This window comes from Sinohyriopsis cumingii, chromosome 14 (genome assembly GCF_028554795.1).
Source record: "Sinohyriopsis cumingii isolate HCF-2022 chromosome 14, ASM2855479v2, whole genome shotgun sequence".
In the NCBI taxonomy this organism is placed as follows: Eukaryota; Metazoa; Mollusca; class Bivalvia; order Unionida; family Unionidae; genus Sinohyriopsis; species Sinohyriopsis cumingii.
In genome coordinates this window covers 28754002-28780778 of record NC_142974.1, presented here as the reverse complement: position 1 = coordinate 28780778, position 26777 = coordinate 28754002, and the positions used below count along the sequence as shown (strand labels likewise).

The window sequence follows — 26777 nt, the reverse complement described above, 5'->3', positions numbered from 1 at the left end:
TGATTGTGCGCCTTCTTCGCGTGTGTTTGCTTTATGATCGTAGGACAAAGTGCCGCTTATGCGCGAACTACTAAATCGGAATTCAGTGACATTTATGGGGAATATATGCAGATAGAACAGAGTTGAAGATGCAAAGTCACCGCAGCAAATATAACCTTCAAAGATATTATGGATAGATTTGAAGCTTTGTCTATGTTTGTATATTTATATGTATATACGTATGCATGTATTTGCCTATGTATGCATGTATGTATGTACGTACGTACGTACGTATGTATGTATGTATGTATGTATGGTTGTATGGTTTTACGTATGGTTAAATGTATGTATGTATGGTTGTATGTATGCTTGAATGCTTGTGTCGTTGCACGTATGGTAGCATGCATGTATGGTGGTACCTTTTATGTATGTATGTATGTATGTATGTATGTATGCATGTATGTATGTTTGTCTGTCTGTATGTATATCTGTCTGTATGTATGCATGCATGCTTGTCTGTCTGCATGTCTGTCTGTCTGTATGGATGTATGTATGTATGTATGCATGCATGCATGCCTGCCTGCCTGCCTGTCTGCATGGATGGATGGATGGATGGGATGGATGGATGGATGAATGGATCGATGGATGGATGGATGGACGCTTGTATGATTGGATGGCTTTGGCGTTGTATGTATGGTCGTATTTACGCGTGGTTGAATGTATTTATTGCTGTATGGTCGAATGGTTTTATATATGGTTGCATGCATGTATGGTGGTACTTCTTTATGTATGTATGTATGTATGCATGCATGCATGCATGCATGCGTGTTTGTTTGTATGTATGTATGTATGTATTTGTGTGCGTGCGTGCGTGCATGCATGTATGTATGTATGCCAATTTTGTGTATTAATATTATCTGTTCTGTCTTGGTAATATACCACGAAATGTATACGTTTTTCATGAACGAAAAACTTGTTCGGCCGAATTTCGTTGGATCCTTACTTTATTGGAAAACTATGAATGTGTTTCTTGTATGACTTGCACGTCCATTCAGATATAAAGACACACCTGTGATTCAATCTTGAATATTGGTTGAATTAATAAATTCACTAGTCTGGTATAGCTAGCGTAGTTGAAAGGCAACGTGCGCCTGAATAGAATTGTAATGAATATAACTGAATGGCGAGAGAAGGTGAGGTAATGAAAACATTTAAGTTGTTGATAGGCGATCCAAGCATTCATTATGTTTCACTAAGTATGCCACTGACGAAGATTTTTATTTGTAATCCGCCCCTCTCTGTTTGTCACTCATGTTGTGAGTTAATTATATTAAAGGAGAGAGAGAGAAATGGATTCATGTACTTATATAGGTGCAAATGGTCTCTACAAGAACATTTTATACATTCAATAAGTAAAACAATACTTCACATACGTACATATGACACTTATATAAGGTAGTTAGGTTTTGTCCCTGCAACCGTCTGCGAAGGTGTATTATTATTAGTAGTAGCAAATTGTCAGTTGTGACCCTCTGGCCCCTTTGGATTCCTTACGCCATGACTTCTTGTTAGCCCAGATCCAACCCATGTCTTTTTTTAGCAATTTATTTATCCACGTATGTGATCAGCCATGGGGGAAGAGTCTACGACGTATGTCAGTGCCCAAGAGCTCATAAAGGGCAAATCAGCAATGTATTACTACTTTGTGTTACTTGTTTGCTAAAAGGTTTGCTGCATATATTAACGATCGATATACTGCAGAGCTACAATAAATTACTGCAGCCGCTACAGGTTCGATGGATAACCAGGCCTCTGCATGAAGAGGGGCTCTTTTTACTTAACATTTACTTTTTGCGAGTCCGCGCTGTTTCTGATTTGTATTTCTAATTGTCGGCTATTTTCCATTCTGCCAGCACACCGTCAAAACATGCCACATTGATTACGTTATCCTCGATTGTCACTGAATATTGTTTACTGATCGTATTGAAACTGCTTTGTGCGGTTGCAACCACCACCAGAGACTTGAGCTGCTATCGATATAGCTCCAACAATATTTTCAGTTGGTGAACCTACAATGATTGATGTCGTCGTGATTCCAGTCAAACCAAGACGAACAGTCGCTGCCGTAAGAAGATAGCAAATAACATCTAAGACCAGAAATGTGCGTTTGCATTTTATGATCAGCACGGTTCTCTTGGTAATTTCATCTCGCAGTTGTTGTTCCACTTCGAATATATTTTATTCTCACGTTAGTACGACTGAGGCTCCATCGTGGTTCTTCTATTAAAAATACAATCGCGTATTTTAATTGTATAATAGGCAGACCTTGTCCGGTTTCATCATCACGTGCAGGTGTGATACATACGCGCACTTCTAGCCAATTGTTCATTTCAGCTGGTACAATTGTCATACAATTACAGGAAACCTCTGCTCGGGAATAATTAAATCTCCGGTAATTGCGCTTACTGGTTGTTCAACGCATCTTTGTTTTCAAGAAAGCACACTGATTACTCGAGAACCTTTTGCATCTAAAGGTTGTCTTTGCCGAATAATTGTTACCCGAACAATTGCATCCTTGTTGAATAACAAACGGGACCTTTAGTTTCTTATTTGAATCAATGGTGGTTTAAAATATTCATTGGTGAACGTAACCATAGTGGATACTCGGGTAAATGCTACTGCACCATTGTAGATACAATCCGGAGTGCTTATGCATATGATGTTGCAGTCAAAGCTTCTACGGTTTTAAGTGTACATGAGAAGATTCCAAGCAGGCCTCAAGTTGGTTGTCGTATATCAGGTTGATTCCATCGTTGATGTCTGTTTGACCCTAACAAGATTATATTTGATTGTCTGGTAAAACCACTTTGAAGTAAATATTCGTTGACAAGTGGAAAGAAATCACCAATGATGCTGACATCCTTTTGTTAGGTCATCTAACACCTCGTCGTTAAATTATGCAACCTCATCACCGCGCTCAGATTCCATAACTTATATACAATGGCAAAATCTAAACTGAAACACAAACATCGAAGACGGTTAAGTAACCACTGGAATAAATGTTGATGACATGATCTGCGAAACTAATGATGTTGGTAATGGAACTGTAAAAATCTATAATTGTACTATTTGGCTGGCTAATAAATAGCACTTCAGATATAAAATCAAACCTTAGATGTCGTTTATCATTTACCAGCAACCCTGTTCCACCCCATGAACCTTTGATTCCAGTTATTATAGCCAAGTATGATCCTGATTCGCGCGCCTTTAAGATGTGACGATTAGGTTTATAAAAACCAATTACATCAAAGGTAAGAATAAATAGTCCACTTGATCTAATGCAATGAAACTAGTTTGTTCCTCTCCTTCGTTGGTTAATTTTTCATAAAAATGGCTCCATGAAGTTATGTTGCTGCAGGTACGTTAGCGATTTGTTATCCCCATATTGCTTTGATGTTGCTTTAGTATCATCAACATACTCTGTGATATAAGTCATCGAACTGTCTCTGCTTCCTCCGTTTTCAGTGACCTCAATCAGGTTCTTTACTGCCTTTAAATATTTAAATGTCTACCATGGAAGGAGAAACCTAAACGTATTCTTCACTTATAACTCTATTTTTAATTGATGGGATCCCTGGCCGGATGTGAATAATACCGAAAATCTCGTGTTCTTTGATTCACTAGTTCAGGCGCTCTCATGTCAAATGCTGGATCAGATATATCTTTAAACTGAGCTATAATGAGACTTTAGTTTCCACTTAACACATTATTACACATTATTTCTTTTTTTTTTAATACAACTACGTGATAGTTTGCCATCCAAATCAACATCCATTGCCAGATTTGTAATCACTGAACCTGACAATCGTAATATATAAACCGAAGGTGGCATAAATTCTTTTGATGGCAGCGTAACTGGCTTTTATGGTGCTCTTGTCTCTAATCGTCGCAGTCGATATGGAAGTGTTTTAGCAACCTCCGATATCATTTGCTTTATCCGATCTACCGCAGCACTTTTGCTCCTGTCAACTACGAGTGTCATTTCAGACCTGCTTTCATAACTACCACTGACTGCGTCACAAGTTAAATTGACTTGCGTTGCTCATGTAACCCTCACAATGTCAGGCGCGATATGATATCCGGTCCATCTAAGATTTGCTTATTTTCGGAAATATCTTTGGGACAACCAAGAACTGCTCTCAACGACGACGACTGCATAATTAACCATATATTGTGGAGATTCAATGGCGATAACGTAGGTGATTGTGGACTCATGTTCACGTATTGAAATTGTTGATTCTTTGCCAGACAACACCGAAAATCTTTGTCATAGCTCATGATTGGCGGCGGTGGCGTAAGTTTTTCAGTATCCCATGTTGTGCTACGACCTGCTGATAACACTAATGTATACATTTGTGAGCAGACCACCAAATGGTTGTCATCGGATATTAGACCAACTGTAATAAAATTTCAGCGATGTATGTGCTATTTCAAGTGTACAAGGCCACCAGCAGTAACAGGTGCGACAACCGTCACACTGAATTCTGGTTTCGCTGTTGAGATTGTAATCATTTAGGTAACTCTCTTGGCTGTATTTACAACCACCTGTTACATTGAAGTATATATTTCGCGCAAACCTAGCAGCGTCCCAACCACACCAGAATGCATTATCGGTGTATGAATTTCGTTCGTCGCATACATCAATCCACATCTTCAACAAGTTCACGCATCAACTCAAGGTAGGTATCTCTACCAATGCTGTCGTTAGTGAGCAATGAATTCAGATGCGATGTTACCAGCACAAACATTGTGTTTCAAATCGATCGGCATGTTCGTTCCGTTTATACAGTCCACCAAGGCCCTATCCTTTTCTCTGTGGGTGTAACCTTTGGTAACGCTTGCTGTATAACAGCCTTCATACTGTTTATATATCCATTTTGTTTATTTTTCCAATGTAGGGTATTCAGGTGCAAGTAGTTAAGTGGGGCACTAGAGCCTCAATGGGAATTAGCATTACAGAGACCCCTGGGTCACTATAGCCTCAATGGAAATTTAACATGGAGAAAAATCGTGGGCCAATATAGCCTCAAGGGGAATTTAACATGGGAAATAGTCTTGGGCCACTATAGCCTCAAGGGGAATTGAATATGGGAAAAAAGTCTTGGGCCACTATAGCCTCAAGGGAATTGAACATGGGATTTTTTTTTTTTTTAAATTTTTTTTAAATTTAAATTTAAATTTAAAAAATTGGTAGGCAATGGAAAGGCTATCTCTTTTCGAGAAATATGGCTGGCCCTGAAAAGGGCCTTTGGGTTTATGTTAATATTAATATTAACATAGATGGCATCTGTCACATCTTCTTCTTCTTCTTCTTAAACTCCTTCTAACTGCCGGTCCATACACAAGTACCCTCTTGAGACATCCTTGTCTTTCTATGTAAACTCTCCTCATCCATTGACTAGTATCTGTCCTATCAACAACAGTCCACTTGGACCTGACATACATGAGCATGTCCGTCCTAAATATCATGGAAGACACAAGGGTGGATGACTCAACTGTGGTCCACATCTTGAAGCGACGAGAATAGGTGAATCAATGCAGTGAACTGCGCTTATTTATAGGTACAGGAAGGATTGAAACGGATTGAATTCATTCACCAATCCGAACACGCGTTACAAAATTCAGTCAGCTCGCATCCAATCCGAAGACAGCAGTCTGTGACGTCACGTGGTCTATATAGATTCGTTAGCGCTGGTGTGCAGTCAATCTATGCGACAGTGATTCAACATGACGGAAACTCAGAAAACGATCCATTGGGGTGCACCAGCAGGGGAGACTGCCCAAGGGAACCCGGACTTACTTTCAGAAGAGGTACATTGGGATTTTGTGGATTTTCTTACCTCGCAAGAATTTGTTCCGGAACCTTCGTTACCTTCTTCATTACCGCAAGTGGAGAATTTTAGACAGAGACAGAAAGAAGAATTGGAGAAATTTATGCAACGACAAAAAGGAAGCGGAACAAGCTTTTCTCCTACAGCAACAGTAACAGCAACAAGAAGAGGTAAGAAAAAAACAACAGCAACAACAGCAAGAAGAAGTAGCAGCAAAGAAACAAGAGGGTGAAAATCAAACGGCTACGGTACTGTTGGACATTTTAGCGGAGTTAAGAAGTCTGAAACAAATGTATCAGACTTCTTTATCACGACCGAAGAGAATACGACCTTCCCGAGCTAAACACGCCAACCCTGTGACTAAACCTATCGTACCACCCTTAGTGATTTCAACCCAATCATCAGAAGTAGGCCTCGGCCGTGGCAAAGGCTTAAGGCAGTTAAAGTTGATTGGTTAAACTCACCCCTACACCAAAATAAAAAGGCCCTCTTATGGGCCACCCACTTCTCTCGAAAAGAGATAGCCTTTCAATTTGCCAATAACTCAAAAATCAACAAAAAAAACCCAAACCATTTTACCCTTATAGTACATGTCTGTGTATGAGTGCGTGAGTGTAGCTTCTTATTTTAAAATCAAAACTCAAAGACACTTACCTTATATCATTCATGTATTCTTTTAATCCATTTTTTACAATCTAATTCACAATTCACCACAGAACACTTTAATTAAAAGTTCATTGACTTCTTCTTTCTCCTTGTTTAGTGTCTCTGTTTTTTGAATTTCTTCACCGTTTTTTCCTCATTTTCTTCCCTTCTTCTTTTCTTCTCCTGTTTCTTTGCTTCTTTTAAATAGAATTGTCTTCTTTCTTCCTCTTCTTCCTCTGAACAATCCCTCTCTTCTTCCGAAGAATCCCTCTCTTCTTCTGAAGAATCCTTCTTTTCTTCTGACTCCTCTTGTTTCTTTTTTGGGCAATCTGGAGACCAATGTCCTTTTTCTTTACAATAATAACAGGTATCTTGACTTTTGTCTTTTTTAGCCCCTGTTTTTTTCTTTTTTGACGGTCTGGACACTCTGAAGACCAATGCCCTTTCGTCTGACAGATATAGCAAGTATCTTGACTTTTATCTCGAAAGGAAGGAGAGTAGTCCGTCGGCTGGTCTGAAGAGAATTTTCTAATGACCCCTCGCAAAGCTCTGACGAAACGTTCCATCTGGGTAGTCTCTTCCATCGTTGTGCTCGGTTTGAGAGTGAAATGAATAGTGAAAGAACAAGACACACACCCTTTTATATACGCTGGTCTGCCATGACTATAAATTAGTCTATGGTGTTTACACTTGAGTCATTTGACGTTTTGCACTCAAGATGAAACGATCCCATTCATTCGAGAAGAAAGAAGAAGAAGAAAGTAAGAGGCAGAAACGTGATCTATCGCCTCGTACCAGAGCTGAAATCATGGCACAAATTCATGCCAGTGATTTTGAAGTGGACATGAGTGAACCAGAATTTGAAACCTCTAAACCAAGTTCGTCACCCTTAGTCAACCCTGAAAAATACTATTCCATTCGAGAGACGGAAAAGCGCTCCTCTAGAAAATTTAGAACCACGGCTTACACCTACACGGTGAAGTTTAAAGATTTCAAGGCTGACGTACCCTTGGAGAAAGCAGAAGAGTTTATCACCGAGATGTGGGATTCTTTGCTCACCGCACTCAAGCGACAATGTCAACCCAAAGAAGACGATCGCTTGACACTATCTATAGATCACGACGGTTTGAAATCCCCTGTTTGGATCGAGTTTAGCAGACCCGCAGAACTAACCCCTTCCAAAATCATGGACAAGATTCAACACGTACAACAATCTAATGACCAGTTTGACATCACCGATGGTAAAGCCACACTGAAAATGGCTCACGTCTCTCTTCCTCAAGGGACTGGACGCAAAAATATGTTATTGGTGAACGAGCTTCGCAGCATTAAGTTTAGCCTTGTCCAAATTCACAATCCTCAAGACCAGATGTGTTTAGCTCGAGCCATCGTGGTGGGACGAACCTATGCCAACAAGAACGACACGGCAGAATGGAAAAGAGCCTGGAAAACTATTCGACAATCGGACCGAGCCAAACAACGAAACGAAGCAGAACTCCTGTTGCAACAAGCCGGACTGTCCAAAGACACACCCTGTGGCATTCCTGAGATGCACAAATTGCAAGATGCCCTAGCTCCACGATACCCCTTGAAAGTGCACCCTCAAGAAGTGCGCGGGCCTCTGTTGTTTCGAGGCCAAGATTTTAAGGACGGAAAATACATTCATGTTTATTATCACGATGACCATTTCGATACCATTACCACCATCAACGGATTCCTGGGATATGTTTATTATTGTGAGAAATGTGACTATGGTTATAATAATCGAGAGCAACACAAGCATTGTGGAATGAAATGTCCAGCATGTTTGGCCTCTCCACCCTGTCTGAGCGAAGAACCAGTGCCTTGTTCAACTTGTCTGCGCACGTTTGTCAGTCCTACCTGTTACCAACAACATTTGAAAACACAAGGTCCACAGAAGAAATGTGCTTGTCAACTCCTGAAATTGTGCCCTACCTGTAGACAAGGCATACTTACCAATAATGCCAAGGCACACGTATGTCGAGGAAAGAAAAAATGTCACATTTGTCACCGCATCGTGGACTTGGAACACCAATGCTACGTGCAAAAATACCAACCCCCACCAGAGAAAGAGGACGGTCACAAGAATAAAGGCAATTTCATCTTTTTCGATTTCGAATGCATGCAAGAGACTGGCATTCACATTCCTAATTTCTGCGTGGCTCATCGAGCGTGCGAGAAGTGCATTCAAGAACATATCTTCAGTCATTGCCCTCACTGCAGCAAGATTCCCGGAGGGCGTGAAAAAATCTTTCGGGGACCAAACACGTTAGCCGATTTTGCACAATGGGTCTTAGACCCCATCGAGAAGACGTGGAGCCAAGAGGACATCGAACGTTACGGAGATTGTCATCGTCATGCCACGGTGATGGCTCACAATTTCTCCGGATACGATGGACAGTTTCTTTTGAGGTACTATACGGAACATGGCACCGAACGTCCTAAAGTGATTTTGAACGGAGCCAAAATCATTTTCATGCAAGTGGGACAAGTGCAGTTTAAAGATTCGATGAGTTACTTGGCCATGCCTTTGAGTCGAATGCCTAAAACGTTTGGAATGACAGAAATGGCTAAAGGGTACTTTCCACACTTTTTCAATACGGAAGCCAATCAACACGCCGTTCCATCCCATTTGCCTGAGGCTCACTATTACGACCCCGACAACATGCGTACCGAACAACGAGAAGCTTTCTACGCTTGGTACCAGGCTCATGCCTCTGACCCCTTCGACTTTCAGGAAGAAATGTTAAAGTATTGTCGTTCCGACGTGGACATTTTACGACGTTGCTGTGGAAAATTTCGAGAACTGTTCATGGAACACGAAGGGGTCGATCCTTTGAAAGAAGCTTGCACCATTGGCAAAGCGTGTTCCTTAGTGTACCGCCAACGATTTATGCCTGAAAACACCGTAGCTGTCATCAGCCCTCAAACGACCCACTATGTCAAGCGTCAATACTCGGTCAAAGCCCTACGCTGGTTACATTACTTGTGCGACAAGGAAGACAAGTGGATTCAGCATGCCCGCAACGGAGGGGGTGAAAAGACCATCGGAACGTATTCGGTCGATGGCTGGGACTTAGAAAACCCCAAGATCGTGTACGAGTTTAACGGTTGCTTATTTCACGGATGTCCCATCTGTTACCCTGACCGTAGCACTAAAAATCAGTTTTTACAACGAACCATGGAAGACTTGTACCAGGACACTTGTCAGCGGCGCCTAAAGTTAGAATAGCAAGGATACCAAGTGGTGGAAATGTGGGAACACGAGTACGATCACCGTATGAAAACCGATCCCGAGTTTAAACGCCTCGTGGAAAGTTACCAGTTCATGGACCCGTTGAACCCGAGGGATAGTTTGTACGGAGGAAGGACCAATGCCACCTGTTTGCTGCACCAAGCCGACGAAGAGAAAGGAGAAGAAATCAAATACTTGGATGTGTGTTCGCTGTATCCCTACGTGTGCAAATATTGTCGCTTTCCCGTAGGGCACCCGCAATTGCTGACGGAACACATCGACCTGAAAAACATTCGACAATACGAAGGCTTGATCAAGTGTAAAGTTTTGCCTCCCACGAACCTATACCATCCCGTCTTACCTCACCATTGTCAAGGCAAACTGATGTTTCCCTTGTGCCGTACTTGTGCTGAAACGTGCAACCAGGACCAACCTTGCCATCACAGCCAGGAAGAACGTGCCTTGACGGGAACCTGGGTCAGCGTGGAATTGTTCAAAGCTCTGGACATGGGATACCAACTCTTAGAAGTGTACGAAATTTGCCACTTTCCCAAGACACAACAGTACCAGAAGGGTGACCCTACTCAGAAAGGCATTTTCGCCGACTACGTGGATGTCTTTTTGAAACTGAAACAAGAAGCCAGCGGCTATCCTTCCTGGTGTCACACTCCCGAAGACCAAATACAATTCAAAGAGAAATACTACGAACAAGAAGGCATCTCTTTAGACCACATCGAGAAAAACGAAGGCAGGCGATCGTTTGCCAAAGTGATGTTAAATTGCTTGTGGGGTAAAATGGCACAACGACCGTGTTTACCCAAGACGGAATATTTGACAGAACCTTCCCGCTACTTCCAGATGATTCACGACAAAACCAAATACATGAAACACGAGGACGTCGTTCGAGAGGATTTGATCTTGGTCAATTACGAAGAAGATCGGGACTTTGTACAAGACGACCCTTTTGGAAATGTGATCATTGCGGCTTACGTGACAGCCCATGCTCGCTTAAAATTGTACGAAGCTTTAGAACTGTTAGGGGAACGTGTCCTGTACTTTGACACGGACAGTTGCATTTACATCCATCACCCGATTCAACATCACCCTTACATCGAAGGAGACCGTTTAGGAGCCTGGACAGACGATCATCCCGACGACAAGATTCCAAGTTTCGTCAGTGGCGGTCCCAAAAATTACGGCTACGAATACCGGGACAAACAAGGAGAAGTGCACACGACGTGCAAAGTGAAAGGACTGACTCTGAATCATCGTACCAGTCGAGTGGTCAACTTTGGGGTATTGAAAGAAGAATTGCAATCGGGAGAGGATGGAAACTTTAAAGTGACCACCTATCAACCGAACAAGATCGTACGTTTACCCACTCACCACATCGTCAGTCGACCCTTGGAAAAAGTCTATCAAATTGTATACCAGAAGCGAGTGCGACTTCCCAATCACTTTACGTTGCCGTACGGTCACGTCGGTATTGGTCTGTATATATAAAGAAACCCTAGGCAAGATAGATAGTTCATTGTTCATTGAAGTAACTTACCATGTGTTGACGAAGAAGAAACCAGATTGGTTTGGCTTGGACCCAAGAGGTGGCCCAGTATGCACGAGAGTTATTCAAGGAAAAAAGTTACTTTTCAACCCGTGTTAGTGTCGGTGCTAGAAGAACCCGTCACCCAGGACGGGACTGTCGTGGACAGGCCTGAAAGACCCTTTCGGGAGGACACTTGTGTGACCTTACCCCCTACTATAGAACTGGTTAGAACTTTACCCAAAACATGTTGTACAGACGCTTGTGTTTATTCCACGTTCATGGTTATCATGTGCCTTTTATTCTTGTACTTAAGCCTTTGGCTTTTATGTATTTTTGTCTTTCGTATTCATGTTTGAAAAAAAACATTCAATAAACGTGTTCTGAAAAAGTATATAAACTCTTGTCTTGTTTGTTTTTTCGTGTCACAAGTGACATTTCTCACACAATGGCTACCTCTGCTGTCCCTGCTCCCTCTTCCTCTACTGTCAAAGTCATCGACGAACACTTAGATCATGCCAGTTGGGAGGCTTTGTATCTTCGCCATCCCTTTAACATGCTCATTGCTGGACCTAGCGGTTCAGGCAAAACCGAATTCGTCAAACGTTTGATCGAACATAAACATCATTTGATCGATCGGCCACCTCAACGGATCGTGTGGTGTTACAAAGAGTGGCAATCGGCGTACAACCTCTTGCGAGAAAGTCAAGGCGATTCCATCGTGTTTGTGGAAGGCATTCCTAAAGAAGACGACGGCATCGTCTCTGACTCCCGTCAAACCCATTTGGTCATTTTCGACATGTTAGGAGAAGACGAAGAAGAAATTAAACTGTGGTTCACGCGCAAAGGGCATCACCGTAATGCCAGTGTCGTTTACATCACCCAAAATTTGTTTCAACAAAGTAAAGCCCATCGCACCATCAGTCTCAATGCGCATTACGTGGTCTTGTTTAAAAGCCCTCGAGATAAATCGCAAGTGCAAGTCTTAGCCAAACAGTTAGGAACGCCTTGGCTGACTCAGGCGTACGACGATGCCACTCAAACGCCACACGCCTATTTACTCGTCGATTTGAAACCTACGACTCCCGAGGATTTGCGATTTCGTGCCCACTTGTTTCACCACTGGTGCCAAGACGTATTGCCTGTCCTGTACACGTCTCCGTCCTCGACTTCATTTCATTCCCCATAAAAAAATCTATAAAAACCTCAGACCCTTTTTCGTCTGTCTCACACAGTGTGAACATGACGTCCCTTCAGTCGCATCTTCCCGTCAAATTGATTCGTGCCTTGTATGGCATCAGTCGAGAAAAAGATCCACAAACACGAGCTCGTGTCTTAGAAGCTAGTCTCAAAGAAGTCTTACGATGGTTCACGGTGACGGCACGTCAATTACTCCAAGGAATCATTCAGATTCCTCATCAAACCAAACGCTTTTTTGATCGAAACAAAGTCGCTTTGGTCCAACTGGCCGATCCCCGCATCGACACTCAAACCAAAAAACAAATCATTTTGAAACCTGGAGGGAGCGGTACTCTAGGAGGGGTCATCATTCGCTCACTCTTAAGATGGGGTCCTAATGCCCCCAAAGTTATACCCAAGACAAAAGTCCAACGAAGCCCCAAGAAGAAAAAGACCAGGTCCCCAAGGAGAACTTCTCCAGTGGCAGGACCCTCCTCTGACCAGACACCACCCCGGAAAAAGAAAAGAAGCCCCCAGAAAAAGAAACAGAGAAAAAGTCCCCAGAAAAAGAAAAGTCCACAGAAAACTAGTCGCAAGAGAGGCACTTCGGCCAGGACGCAACCTTACACTCGCAAACCACGACCTGCCACGGCGGTGACTGCGTCTCCGGCAGCCTCACGTTTGTCCACTTCTCCGTTAATGACACCCAGAACTGAAGAGTACTTGGAGACGTTGATCACACCAAGAACTTCTCCGTTGATGACCCCCAAAAGAACTTCCCCAGTGGCAGGACCTTCCAATTTAGTGGCAGTGGCTGCTGCTCACAAAGTACCTTCTCCCAAAATCAAAGTTCAAGAAAGATCGGGCATGTTACAAAGTTTACTGGATTTGTCCAAGCAAGAATTGGCTCGATTTAGTCCGTTACGTACCCCTGCACGACGTGTCATGCCTGTCCTCAAACTAATACGACGTGAAGACAATCAGTGGCGACGCGTTCCAATATAAAAAAGGCCTGTGACCAAGTCGGGTATCAGTGTTTTTTGGTGCTCCTGAAGACTCAAAGATGTCACCCTCCAGAAAACCCCAAGGAAAGAAAAGGAAAGGACTGCCACCACGTTTAGCCAAACATGGGGACATGTTGTCTGTCCTGTCCAAAGCTTCTCCACCCCTACGAAAAAACTCATTCAAACAGCCTCCAAAGAGGTCATCGATACCGTGTGCGAATGTTGTTTGAACGCTTTGAAAGGCACGATCCCTTTGTCCAAACACCAGAAACAATGCTTAGGCAAACATCGTCACGTTCTTCGCCAAATGGTTCAAAAGAAAATTCCCATTCGTCAAAAAAAGAAGATGTTAGTGCAACGTGGAGGTATTTTACCTCTCTTGTTAGGCCCCATACTGAAAGGAGTCTTGGGAACCATGTTGGGAGGACTGGTGGGAGCAAGATAAAAAGGCCTCGGAAGTTCCAAGATCTCAGAATCGACCCCTGACAACCCCATGGAAGGTCGAAAACTAGCTTTAGTGCCTTACAAACGATGGATGGAATACCATCGGTGGCAAGAACAACGCACCCCGCATTTACCTCCCAATCCCAATGTGAGCGAGATGCCCCAGTTACAACACGAATTTCAGTCCTTGATGGATCGCCAAGATTTGTCCGAAACAGAAAAATCGCAAAAGTACGGTCAACTCTTGCAACGACTGCAACTCTTTCACCAGAAAGCTTTAGACGAAACAGCTCTACCCACTCTGAAAGATTTTAAGACCTTGATGAAAAGTCCAGCACCATCACCAGTACCAGTACCAGTACCACCAGTACCCGTGACCAAGACAGAAAAAGGAGAAGTAGAGGAAGGGTTTTAAACTCCACCAGAAAAAGTACGCAAGTTAACAACACCACCTACCTCCAGAATTGGATGGATTAAAAAGATGATGGCCACCCCTTCTTTCTCACAAGAGAAAAAGAAAGTGAAGACAGAAGTGAAGACAGAAGTGAAACAAGAACCGATATCCCCCGCTCAGACATCCTTCTCCTCTTCGACACCTATTGCTGGCCGCACACGCAAAGCATTGCAATCCAAGAAAATACCCCAAGAGAAAAAGAGTAGCATCCTCCAAGAGTGGATGTCTTATTAACACACCAACCAACACAAAAAAATGGAAAAAGTCTTAGCCAGCATTTACTACGATCCCTCCCATCCTGCAGGTTACGCAGGAGTTCAAAAATTGTATCGTGCTGCCAAAACGCGACTGAAAAGTCTCCGTTTACCTCAAGTGCAACGATGGTTACAAGAACAAGCTACCTACACTTTACACAAACCCATTCGACGCAAGTTTGCCAGAAGTCGCACCCGAGTGGAAGGCATCGATCATCAATGGCAAGCCGATTTAGCCGATGTCTCTCATTTGGCCAGCTACAATCGTGGCTACAAATATTTGTTTTGTGTCATCGACGTCTTTTCCAAATTTGCCTGGGTCGTGCCCTTGACTTCCAAATCCAGCAGCGAGTTAGTGCGAGCCCTGCAACGGGTGTTGAAACAAAGCGGTCGTCACCCTCTTCGATGGCAAACGGACAAAGGCACCGAATTTCTGAACCAAGCTTTCCAAAAAGAATTAAAGAAACGTGACATTCATTTTTTTTACCACCGAGAATCCCGAAACCAAAGCCAGCATCGTGGAACGTTTTCAACGCACTTTGAAAGAACGCATGTGGAAATATTTTACGCATCACCACACTCTGAAGTACATCGACATCTTACCGCACCTGGTGCAAGCGTACAACCAATCTTACCATCGAAGCATCGGACGTGCCCCGCAAGACGTGACTCCCGACAACGAAGTGTTGGTGTTTGAGCGCCTGTTTGGTACGTCCCCGACGAGGGCTGTCCCCAAGAAAAGTGGAGAGTTGGCCGTAGGAGACTGGGTGCGCATTGGCAAAACCAAACGCACTTTCGACAAAGGTTACTTACCTAACTGGACGACCGAATTGTTTCGCGTCACTGGACGAGTGCATGGCCGTCATCCTGCCGTCTATAAATTGGAAGACATGAACGGAGAAGTGCTCAAAGGAACGTTTTATTTGCCCGAGTTACAACGTGTCACCCAAAAAAAAGACGACGTGTACGACATCGAAAGCATTCTCGAACGCAGAACCCGTAAAGTGGGCAAACGACGTGTCAAAGAAGTCAAAGTACGTTGGAAAGGATATCCACCCACTTTTGATTCTTGGATCGACGCTTCGCAAGTCATCGACTATAAAAAGAAGTGACCATCATGCCCTTTCACACAGCAGACGCAGCTACGTTGACCACTCCTCCTTCACCCAGTTCTTCTGTGGGTGTGGTGTGGAGAACGTGTGCCTAAAACGCAAATCGTCTTTTTCTGCCAAGTCTTCGTGGTGTATTGTGTCATCGGGACAGCCATCGCCAATTTGAGTTTGCAACAAGGAGACAAACAATTGTGGACCATTTTATTGAGCAGTTGCATCGGTTACCTGCTTCCTAATCCCTCCCTGAAATTCACCTCGAACGGGAACCCCGGGAACCTTGAGTCCAGTGCCAGTGCCAGTCACCACTTCAATCACAACCAGAACCCCATTTTGGGCGGAGACACGCCTCTGACGTCCACTAACCCCTCGGACAGCCACAGAACTCTGGAATTATGAGTCACCAAAATCAATTTTACTTAACTTTACCCAGTGACAGTTCCATGGAGGTGTTTCCCAAGAACACGTTGTGCTGTTACACGGCCAAATTACCTCAAGCCATCCCCTTAGATCACGAAGCCCATTGGGAAGTGGCTTTAGTAGAAATGATTCACCCGACCCAAGTCCTCAATGTCCTTCCCAATCAAAATTTTTTTGATGTGGAAGTTCATGACGAGCAAATGCAACAGTGGATGGATAGCAATGTCAAATATGACAAGAAAACCCGTACACAAAAGTACACCACCTATCACTTGTTCATTCCCCCAGGCTATTATTTTAGTGGTCAACATTTGGTCAGCACCATAACCTCCAGGTTTAATGTCGTGTTTCTGAAAGCTTTGGAGCATGTCAACAAAAATGTCACCATGGAGTACCACAAAGCAGCTCGTCGCTTCTTGATGAAATTTGAACGGAGTAAAATCCTGTCCATTTTATTTTGTCCTGAATTCTATGACATGTTGGGCGGAGACATGGACATGAGAAAGACCATGATCAAGAAAAACGAATTACCCATCGTTTACGACAACGAGTCTTTTAGCAATTTATTTCGTGCCCCGGTAGAACTGAACCAAGGACTGAATTTGATGTTTGTGTATTCCGATGTGGTGGAGTACAACGTGGTGGGACACACCTCCGTACCGTTACTGCGTGTCATTCCTTTCAAAGTAGATTTTGTCACGAACGCTGACGAGGAAGGTGGAAACACTTACCATGTCCACCGCGAATTTGTCCATCCTCACTATTTGCCGGTCAGCAAGTCGTATTTGGACACGGTCAACATTGCTATAAAAGGAGATTTGGGACAAAATATTCCATTCACCAAAGGAAAAGTCACGGTGAAACTCCATTTTCGAAAACGGTTCTCTCACGACTCGGAAGTAAGTCATGTATCCAGTGTACCGAGGGGTTGCTCGACAGCGAGGACACGGTTTAGGAGACATGTTAAAATCGGCCTTTCGTTCGGTGGCCCCAGTGTTGAAACCGATGGTGACACGCGGATTGCACGCCTTGAAAGATGCGGCACTGACGCAAGGCAAAGAATTTCTCCAAAATGTCATCATCGACAAACAAAACCCTAAAGAAGCCTTCATGAGGGCAGGCAAAAATGTCTTGCTGCAAACGGGTAAAGACATTTTGGGCCGACAAGACACACCCATAAATGCCCTGCACGCTACCGAGTCAGGCATTCAGCAAGGACAAGGCAGAAAGAGACGACGAAGAAAACACCCTTTCACCAGACTTCAAGCGAGAAAGGCCAAGAAAAGAAGAACCGTTCGAGACTTAGACGTTTTCGATTATTGAGAAAGAACAAAAAAAATGATGCACCGAGAGTCTTGCGCTTGTTCCAAGTCGGAACTGGATCTGTTTGCCATGCCCCCTACCATGATGACCATGCAAGAATCCCAGTGGGTGGAATTTCACCCCGTCTCCTCACTGACGGATTCCGCTCCCATCGAGTTTGAAATCAAAGGACAGCCCGAAGATTACATCGATCTGAATAGCAGTTACTTGTACCTGAAAGTCAAAATTCTAGATAAGACTGGAGGTGCTATAGACGATGAAGCAGTAGCTCCCGTCAACAATTTCATGCATTCCTTGTTCAGTGGAGTGGACTTGTACTTGAATAACAAACTGGTCAGTAGCAGCATGGATACTTACCCTTATCGTGCCTACCTGGAAAATCTCTTGACGTACGGAATAGATGCCAAGAACACTCATCTCAATGCCTGTGTGGTATGGGAAGCTGACGAACCTACCAAGTTTGAAATATTGGAAACTGATGAAAAGAAAGACAACAATGATGGATTTCTAGAACGAAGAAAGAGAATCACGGGAGCCGACACAAGTTTAGAACTGATGGATCGTTTGCATTTGGACATGTGGTTGCAAGAAAAGTATTTACTGAACGGGGTGGATGTCCGCCTGAGACTGAATCGTAGCAGTACCGCTTTCCATTTATTGGCTGATAGTGACGGTTACAAAACCAAAATCCTAGAAGCCAGACTATACGTACGCCGTGTGGAAGTGTTACCTAAAGTGGGAAACGACATCAGTCAGACGTTGAGTAGAACGACCGCCAAGTATCCCATACGACGCGTGGAAGTGAAAACCTTCACCATTCCCAAGGGACAGCGATCCATGATCGAAGATCATCTGTTCCAAGGACAGTTACCCAAACGTTTGATCGTTGGTATCGTCGAGAATACAGCCTTCAACGGAGCTGCCGAAAAAAATCCTTTCTACTTTCAATACTTTGGCGTGTCCAAAATCGAAGTCAGTCGCGATGGCAAGACCTTGTGTACCCGACCTTTCGAACCTGACTTTACCAAGAAGAATTACTTTAGATCGTGCTTGTCCCTGTACGAAGCCACCGGACAGTTAGGAACCAATACCAGTCACGGTATTACGTACGAGGATTATGCAGGAGGCTACGCTTTGTGGGCTTTTGATTTCACTCCAGACCAAGGCAGCGACGAGGGACATTTCCACCCTATAAAATCCGGCCAGATTCGTGTGGAAATTCAGTTTAAAGACCGAGACCCTGATGAAACGGTGAACGTCATCCTGTATGCAGAATTCGATAATACCACAGAAATCAACAGTTTGAGAGAAGTCATCCTAGATTACTAGAAACCATGGAAGACTGTTATCCCTCTTTACCTAGTGGAGAAACTTTTAGTGTTGGATTATTGTTAAAAAATGTTAGAGTTGTTGTTGTTTAGTGTTAAGTGATTTTGAATAAAAAATGTTGTGTTTTGAAAAAAATTCCTTTGTCTTTTGTTTAGCTATAAGAATGTTGGATTGATGCTCTTTCATTTCTTACTATCCCTCTCATGACACTCACTAAACGTTGCGACTCAAAAACCGTGTGGGGGATGTTTTCCTTCACGTCCGCGCTTTGACTTTAAGAACCGGGGTTGTTTCCAGTCTAACCATCCATTGTCGACTCATCCTCCTACGAAGATGTACTCCAAACTAGCTAAGCTCAACGAAGCCTACGTGAATTTGCATAGGTCAGACACAGTCTGATACCGAAGCCAGAAGAAATAGAGAATGTGAGAATGTTAAAAATCACTGAAGACCTGATAGAAGAGCTCTTCAGAGAAGAAATGAACAGGGAAAAAGAAGAATGGACAGAGAAGTACAGACTTCAGAGACAGCAGCAACAGCAGCAACAACAACAACAGCAGCAGCAACCTGAAGCTGACAGAGGCTTTGTCGATTGTCGTATCGACACCAAAGAGTTCTTCTTCTCTTTTCGAAGAAGCAGACCTATCGCCAGAAAGTCTATCCTCAGAGGACATCGCATTCTTAGAAACTAAAAGAAGAATGCCATAGCAAACAAAAAAAACCAGCCCTTTTCAGGGCTACCCAATACTCTAGAAAAGAAATAACAATCCATTTGCCAATGTGTGTAGGTAGAGTAGTGTGAATATAAACACTAACTCTTTTTTAAAAAAATGTGAGGGTATGTGTTTGTGTGTTTGTGTTTGTAAGTGGTTAAGTAAGTTGGTATGGATAGTAGATTAAAATGATGTCTTTTTTTTTTGGTGTTTGAGGTGTAAATTTGGGGTTAGATTGGATTGCTTTGTGTATGTGGATAGTCTATAGAAGTGATTTATAAAAAATTTTTAAAATAGTGATGGGTAGCATAAAAAAGTGAGTGAGTGTTTCTTTTAGGTCCGCGCGTTGTTGTTTTTTTTTGGTTATGATCTAGGTAAGATCAATTTTATGTTTTTAGGGGGATGTTTTCCATCACGTCCGCGCTTTCACTATAAATTGAAACTCGCTGGGCAGTCTAGCTACCCTTGTTGATTGATCAACACAAGAATGAATAGCAGAATAAGCAAACTTCTTGAACTCCAGATACATCTGGAATATGTCAGGCGCCTGTTAAATGAACTGGCCGCGGAGGCTATAGTAGAAGAGGAAAGAATGAAGAACGAAGAGGAGGAGAGAAGACAGAGGGAAGAGGAGGAAAAGAAACTAGAAGAGAGGATGTCGTACAATATTCCCGAGACAGAGGATTGGGGTGTTGAAGCGAATCATCCTCCCTCTGCGCTCCCCAGAAGAAAGGTGAAAGGAGACTGGGGAAGAAGATGCGTGTGTGGCGCCAGGCCAGGAAGGTGCAACCATTAGATAGGTGCATCTGGAGTTAAAAAAACCAGCCCTTTTAAGGGCTACCCAATACTCTAGAAAAGAAATAACTATCGATTTGCCAATGTGTGTGTGTGTGTGTGTGTGTGTGTGTGTGTGTGTGTGTGTGTGTGTGTAGGTAGAGTAGTGTGATTATAAACACTAACTCTTTTTTCATAGTGCGAGGGTATGTGTTTGTGTGTTTGTGTTTGTAACTGCTCACGTACGATTGTGTGGATAGTAGATTATGGATTTTGTTTATTGTTTCTTAGCGTATGTGGAGAGTATAGTTTGTGTTTTGTAACCGCTCACGTACGATTGTGTGGATAGTAGATTATGGATTTTGTTTATTGTTTCTTAGCGTATGTGGAGAGTATAGTTTGGGTTTTATTATATGAAATGAGAAAGTAGGGGATGTTTTCCTTCACGTCCGCGCGTTGTTTGGTCATGATCTAGGTAAGATCAATTTTATGTTTTTTAGGGGATGTTTTCCATCACGTCCGCGCTTTCACTATAAGAACCCACCAAGTTTGTCGTTGGAACCATTCTACGGAAGAACCCAAGAAAATGAGTATTGAACTATTTAATGAGCTAAAGGATAGTTGGTACTGGATGACAGATGCAGCCTATGTGGTGGAAAGGCTAGAGAAGGAGTGGATGCATGAAGTTACTAAGGACTTTGTCAAAAGTCAAGTGACGAGTCTAAAACTTGCCAGGGATCTGATTGTGGACATGATTGAAGAGGAAGTTAAAAAGTTAAGAGGCTTCATAAAACTTGACTATGTGAAAGTAGGTAAACTTAAAGAGGCCCTTGATTATGCTATTGAAGTGAGGTGTTTTTTAAAAGATATTTTGGAGTGGACTGAGTGGTCCTATGTGAAATGGGGTTTAAACCAAATGATGAAAGCAGAGGAGATGATGAGGAAAGTGATGAGAGAACAAGTCAAGATAATAAAAGAAAAGTGGTCAAAGGAAAGAAAAGAAGAAGAAAATAGAAAATAAAAGGATGAACTAGAAAAACTGAACGCAAACTGGATGAAAATCCAATAGAAGTTCCGGGCCATGGGCCACCCGGACTGGTTGCCGGAAACAGAAAAGAAGAAGAAGAAAGGAATGATGGACAAAATAAGAGGATGGTGGAAGAAGTTAAGAAGTTAAAAGAAGAAGAAGAAAAACCCAAAGGCCCTTTTCAGGGCCAGCCATATTTCTCGAAAAGAGATAGCCTTTCCATTGCCTACCCCTTTTTTAAATTTAAATTTAAATTTAACAAAATTTAAAAAAAAAAAAAATCCCATGTTCAATTCCCTTGAGGCTATAGTGGCCCAAGACTTTTTTCCCATATTCAATTCCCCTTGAGGCTATAGTGGCCCAAGACTATTTCCCATGTTAAATTCCCCTTGAGGCTATATTGACCCACGATTTTTCTCCATGTTAAATTTCCATTGAGGCTATGGTGACCCAGGGGTCTCTGTAATGCTAATTCCCATTGAGGCTCTAGTGCCCCACTTAACTACTGGTGCAGGTTGGTCTTCTGTTGTTTTTGAGAGTGTTTTACCTCTAACTTTTACCGATGGAAGAACACGTTTTGGCTGAGGTGCCACTGCCTGATCAGAACATTTTCCAGCCACAATTCCAGGAGTAAATACTGGTTGATCCAAATATTCTTCGATGGTAGTTTCACAACTTGGTTGATATGAATATTCTCTCTCAGATTCATAGACTGGATGTCCCATGCAGGACTCTAATTAAATATTGCATATCTTGAGCTTCTTCGTTACTTTTATCCAGCTTTCATCAAAGCAAGTACTTTATTATTAGAATCAAACACCCTGCTAGAGGCTATTATACTCCCAGTAAATTCCCTGTATACCTTTTATATTTTCTATGATGGTTCTTTAATCACAAAATATTTCCAGTTGGTGGGAATTTAAGACTTGCACGGAAGGGGACTTTGTTGATTCACTGCAGACCTTCTAAGTTAAAATTTTGTTTCGGTGCATGCATCAATGACTGGCATCGGGGCGGTGGAAGTAATTCTTTGATGGCTCCCTATTTAGGTTCTCCGACGTCCTCTTTTTTTTATTCTTCAGCACCATCTCTTTCGAGCGTGTAATAACCTCTGCAGTTGATTTTGTTGGCCTTTTGATAGCCTTGTTGCGCTTAGCTATCTTACGAACTGGACCCGGTGTTTCTTCTGTTTCGGTAACCACTGCCACTTGTTAAACTGTGGCCTTTGTTGCACGTTTGGCTATTTTTTTTTTGTTTGTTGGTACTGGTACGCGCTAACCATAGCCATTGTTGTAAACAGATACAAAGAAGCTGAACCATTGGCGTCAAAATATTCTGCAAGTTCCGCAGATGCATTCGAAAGCATTTATGCACGCCGACTACTCACATGATCCCGATTATTACAAATAGATCCTGGTAGAGAAGTTCTCAGATCTCTTGCTGTGCTCTTAACCAAGTTTGTTCAGTATCTGTAGGTACCTGGAGTGTCAGAAGGTGGACAACGTCGTGCTCTTAGCTCGGTAAGGTCCGTCAATGCATTTATGATTTCAAAACGGATTTATACTCCGACACAACCAACAAATTATCAATTGGGGCCGTCATCTGCTGCATCAAAGCCTCCCAGACGAGTAACAGAGGAATTGGAAGTAGTTCCAAGCATCAGTATTTGCTTTGACACGTTAGCCAGTATAAATCGTAAGTTGGTTCACGTATGCACGATGACCAGATGCGTAAGTGGTGATACCCATGGGGAGTATCCATCGCTTGTTATCAAGCTGGGACAAACTCACCTTGGCGCATCTGTATACACCCATACGACGTTTCTGACATCGTATTATATTTGCATACTTTAGGATATCTGAAATTCAACTTACAGTACCTATGAGGCCATTCATTGTTTTAACTTATCCAGTCGTGTATTAAAGACGTGCATGTGGAGAGTAACTGTATAAATGAATGATGCAAAAGATCATAAGTTGACTTATGTCTCAACATCCATGCACAGTGCCCATTACAAACTGTTTTTCTGTGGCTATTGCAATAACTGCAGACAATTGCGAATGTATTATTTCCGCATATATATATATATGCACACACATATTCATAAAAATCGATAGATAGACAGACCGACCGACGGACCGACCCACCCACCCACCGACAGACAGAAAGACAGACAGACATATAGATAGACAGTTATATAGATAGATAGATAGATAGATAGATAGATAGATAGATAGATAGATAGATATATAGATACCAATGGATTGCAGAACAAATAACATTTTATATTTTATAGAAGTAGATGTATGGACGCAAGGATGGACGGACAGAGAGACCGACAGACCGACCCACCCATCCACCCACCCACCCCCAGACAGAAAGACAGACAGACAAATAGATAGATAGATAAATAGATAGATAGATATATAGATAAAAATTGATCTTACCTAGATGGATTGCAGAACAAATAACATTTTCTTTTTAATAGAAATAGATGGATGGACGGAAGGATGGAAGGACAGAGAGACGTCCTACGTATGTTTGTCTGTCTGGCTGGCCGTATGTCTGTTTGTCTGTATGTTTGTCTGTCTGTCTGTCTGTATGTAGGCAGGCAGGAGGCAGGTAGGTAGGTAGGTATGTTTCACTTTCAGTTTCACTAATTTTCCTACTGATCATGCACATATCTAAATATATTTAGAAATTATGCTGGCATGATATCATTCATACAAAGGTAAACGAAAGAAACCCTTCCATATAAACCATGTCGTATTTCCCGGAATAGTTCAAAGCCAATTTTAGAAACAAAAATGTATGACGGAAAACACCTATGCAAGTATGTGTAAGAATTTCACTTTAGACCATGTAGTTTTTGACTCCAGTTAGTGAAAACATCGAAGTATATGATCCAGATTCAGACAGAAACCAACATAAAAGCGAACTGTCGTCTTTCAATTTATCGTAGGTAAGAATCATGATTAATTTATGATAATTTGTTCAATATTATTTTTAAATTCTTGTTTTTTCTGTGTAAATCAATGTTAGTGACAAGCACTTTTATTATTCATTTTGACTAATCATTGTTACAGACGATGAAATATATTGTCTATCGTCAGATCTCTCTGGTTCTGTCCTTGTTTGTTTGTCGGTTTTCGTGAGTTGTAAAAATGGAGGTGCAACTATACACGTACTTATACAGTTGTAAACAAAATAAAACATTAATTGTATTCAAGTATGTATGATACCTAGACAAGGTAATACCAGACAACGTTGTCTGGTATTACAACATTATGTAATTGGTATTGTGAAATAGTCAAGAAAGAGCCAAAATGGATGTCACATGCTCCATCACAACGACGAATTTTCTGGTATGTTATTTTTTAAGGCGAAGTTACTTGTTATATGGCAAATATCGAGGTTCACATATAGCTCACACACATCTCTATTTCTCTCTCTCTCTCTCTCTCTCTCTCCATATTATACACACCACGTATTGGAAGTGACAAAATACAGACAGGGTCACATAAACACCCAGGACAATTATACGTAGATGACTTTATTGCCATTGTGGAACGAGTTTAATTCATTTATTGAATCTAAATTCAAGAGTGAACATGCATAAATCTTCTCCAGCTTAATTGATCATCAATACGTTGAAATTCGTCTTTTGGTGTAGCATCGACCTACTGATGAAACCATTAAATTGTGCTGATTAATACACCTTGGTATCTCTGTTCTTTTATACCAACACTATTTATATATTGAATTGCTTAATACTAACACTTCGATAGCAAAGCATTTTTAACCTAAAACCTACCATTTTCTGGCAATAAAAGCAGTTTGTGTTATTCTGAGTAAATGTGAGAAGCTATTATGGTTTGGCTTGAATGATACACGTACGGTTTAGTTTTGTGTTTCTCTCTTTATTCGATAATATTCACGCCTAGTAATCTGATAATATATTTACAACGGTATTGATTGACTACAGCCTGACACGTTCCGAATGAATAGTTGCACATACACTGGGTATATGAAAATCACATGACAGTCTTTATGAGCACGTCCAAAGGACTTTCCTCTGCCAACTACGTGTCTTAATTTGTTCAGCCTTAATGTGTTGTTCACTGATTTTGTTATCCTAAAAAGCGTTGTATCGTTGGTATAGTGTAACATTGCAGATAACTCACATGGAAGTGTAATCATGCCATCACAAAGACATACGTTACTTGGTGTAATATGAAAATCAAGGTATTCCTACAGTTCAAATTCTTATTTCTCTCCCACTCCATCTAAATTTTCTCTACTTTACTGACGGAAACAATTTGTGTGTCTGTATGTTTGAGCGTGAGAGAGACACTGTGCGTATAAGGGAAGTAATGGTTATTTCCAGGAAAGTATGTAATCATGACTGGTTCATTTGGAGGAATGTGTGTGTGTGTGTGTGTGTGTGTGTGTGTGGTGATGGTAGATCGCCTACGCCAAAAAACGTTTGATATAATTAAAATTATTATTCCGCTTTTCTAAATTGTGAATACGCATTAAAATGCACAAGTATTCCAATCCTGTTTTATGCATATTCCCCATTTCCAGAGGTCTCGAAATCCCCTGATGACAGAGTGGAACATGTTAAAATTCAAGGTCATAATATTAAACCTACAATTATTTCTTAATTATTACTTGGGCTTATTTGCAAGTTGAAGTGTTAAAATTGAATCATTTCAATATATTTGATGATCATTATAAGTTCTTATGCCAAGGGAGCATGTATATACTTATATTGCTTTTTGGAAAACTGTTGGCATAATGCCATAAATCCTATAAGCGTGCAGTACCTATTAAGATAAAGAAATAAAATGGTCCATGATAAGCAACCTGCAGGAAATATCTTATTTCCCTGAAGAAAAGAAAATTCTTTAAGGAAAACAAAAATGTTGAAGGTACATTCAAAATTCAGATCGAAAGAACGAAAAAACAAGGTTGTCTACAGTTATTTTGGGATATGAATCATGTTTTATTTGCAATCGTATCTTAAACAATATTCATTTTAAATCAAAGGTTGTGATTAGCAAATTTTAATCCTTTGTTTTCAATTGCATTTTAATGGTATGGAAGATTGCATCTTAAATGAAAGCTAAGGGAGAGTACAGGCATTTATCGGACGAGTAAAAAGCTTACTTTAAGTAATATTTCGATGACAATATTGCTTATGATGATGACTGAGTTTATGAAAGAAAATATATAAAAGCAGCAGAACATAAATTTGTATGCGGCACGTGTACATTTGTTTGATACATTTATTATCAAGATGATGTTTAAACATATATTGATGTTTGCTTTAATACCAATCCGGTCTCCAGAATAAGATAAAACCAGATTTATATATTAATATAAAGGTATGTGTGCCAGTGTGCACAGCTTTCTCCCTCTCCCAGTAATTTT

General features: G+C 41.7%; 1 protein-coding gene across 8 annotated transcripts in view; it reads left to right on the top strand.

The window, feature by feature from the left end:
• LOC149783493 (perforin-like protein 1) overlaps positions 1–26777 on the top strand; it is an 80173-nt gene that overhangs the window by 5822 nt on the left and 47574 nt on the right. For 2 of the 8 annotated variants that reach the window (XM_089931742.1, XM_089931739.1), the window contains exon 1: positions 24132–24303. The exons of 1 other annotated variant lie outside the window; for it this stretch is intronic. The gene's annotated coding sequence lies outside the window, so the exon portion shown is untranslated. Of the gene's footprint in view, positions 1–24131; positions 24304–25415; positions 25587–26177; positions 26276–26777 lie in introns of those variants that run through there. 5 more of the 8 variants (XR_016413609.1, XR_016413608.1, XR_016413607.1 and 2 more) reach the window with 5 other exon arrangements.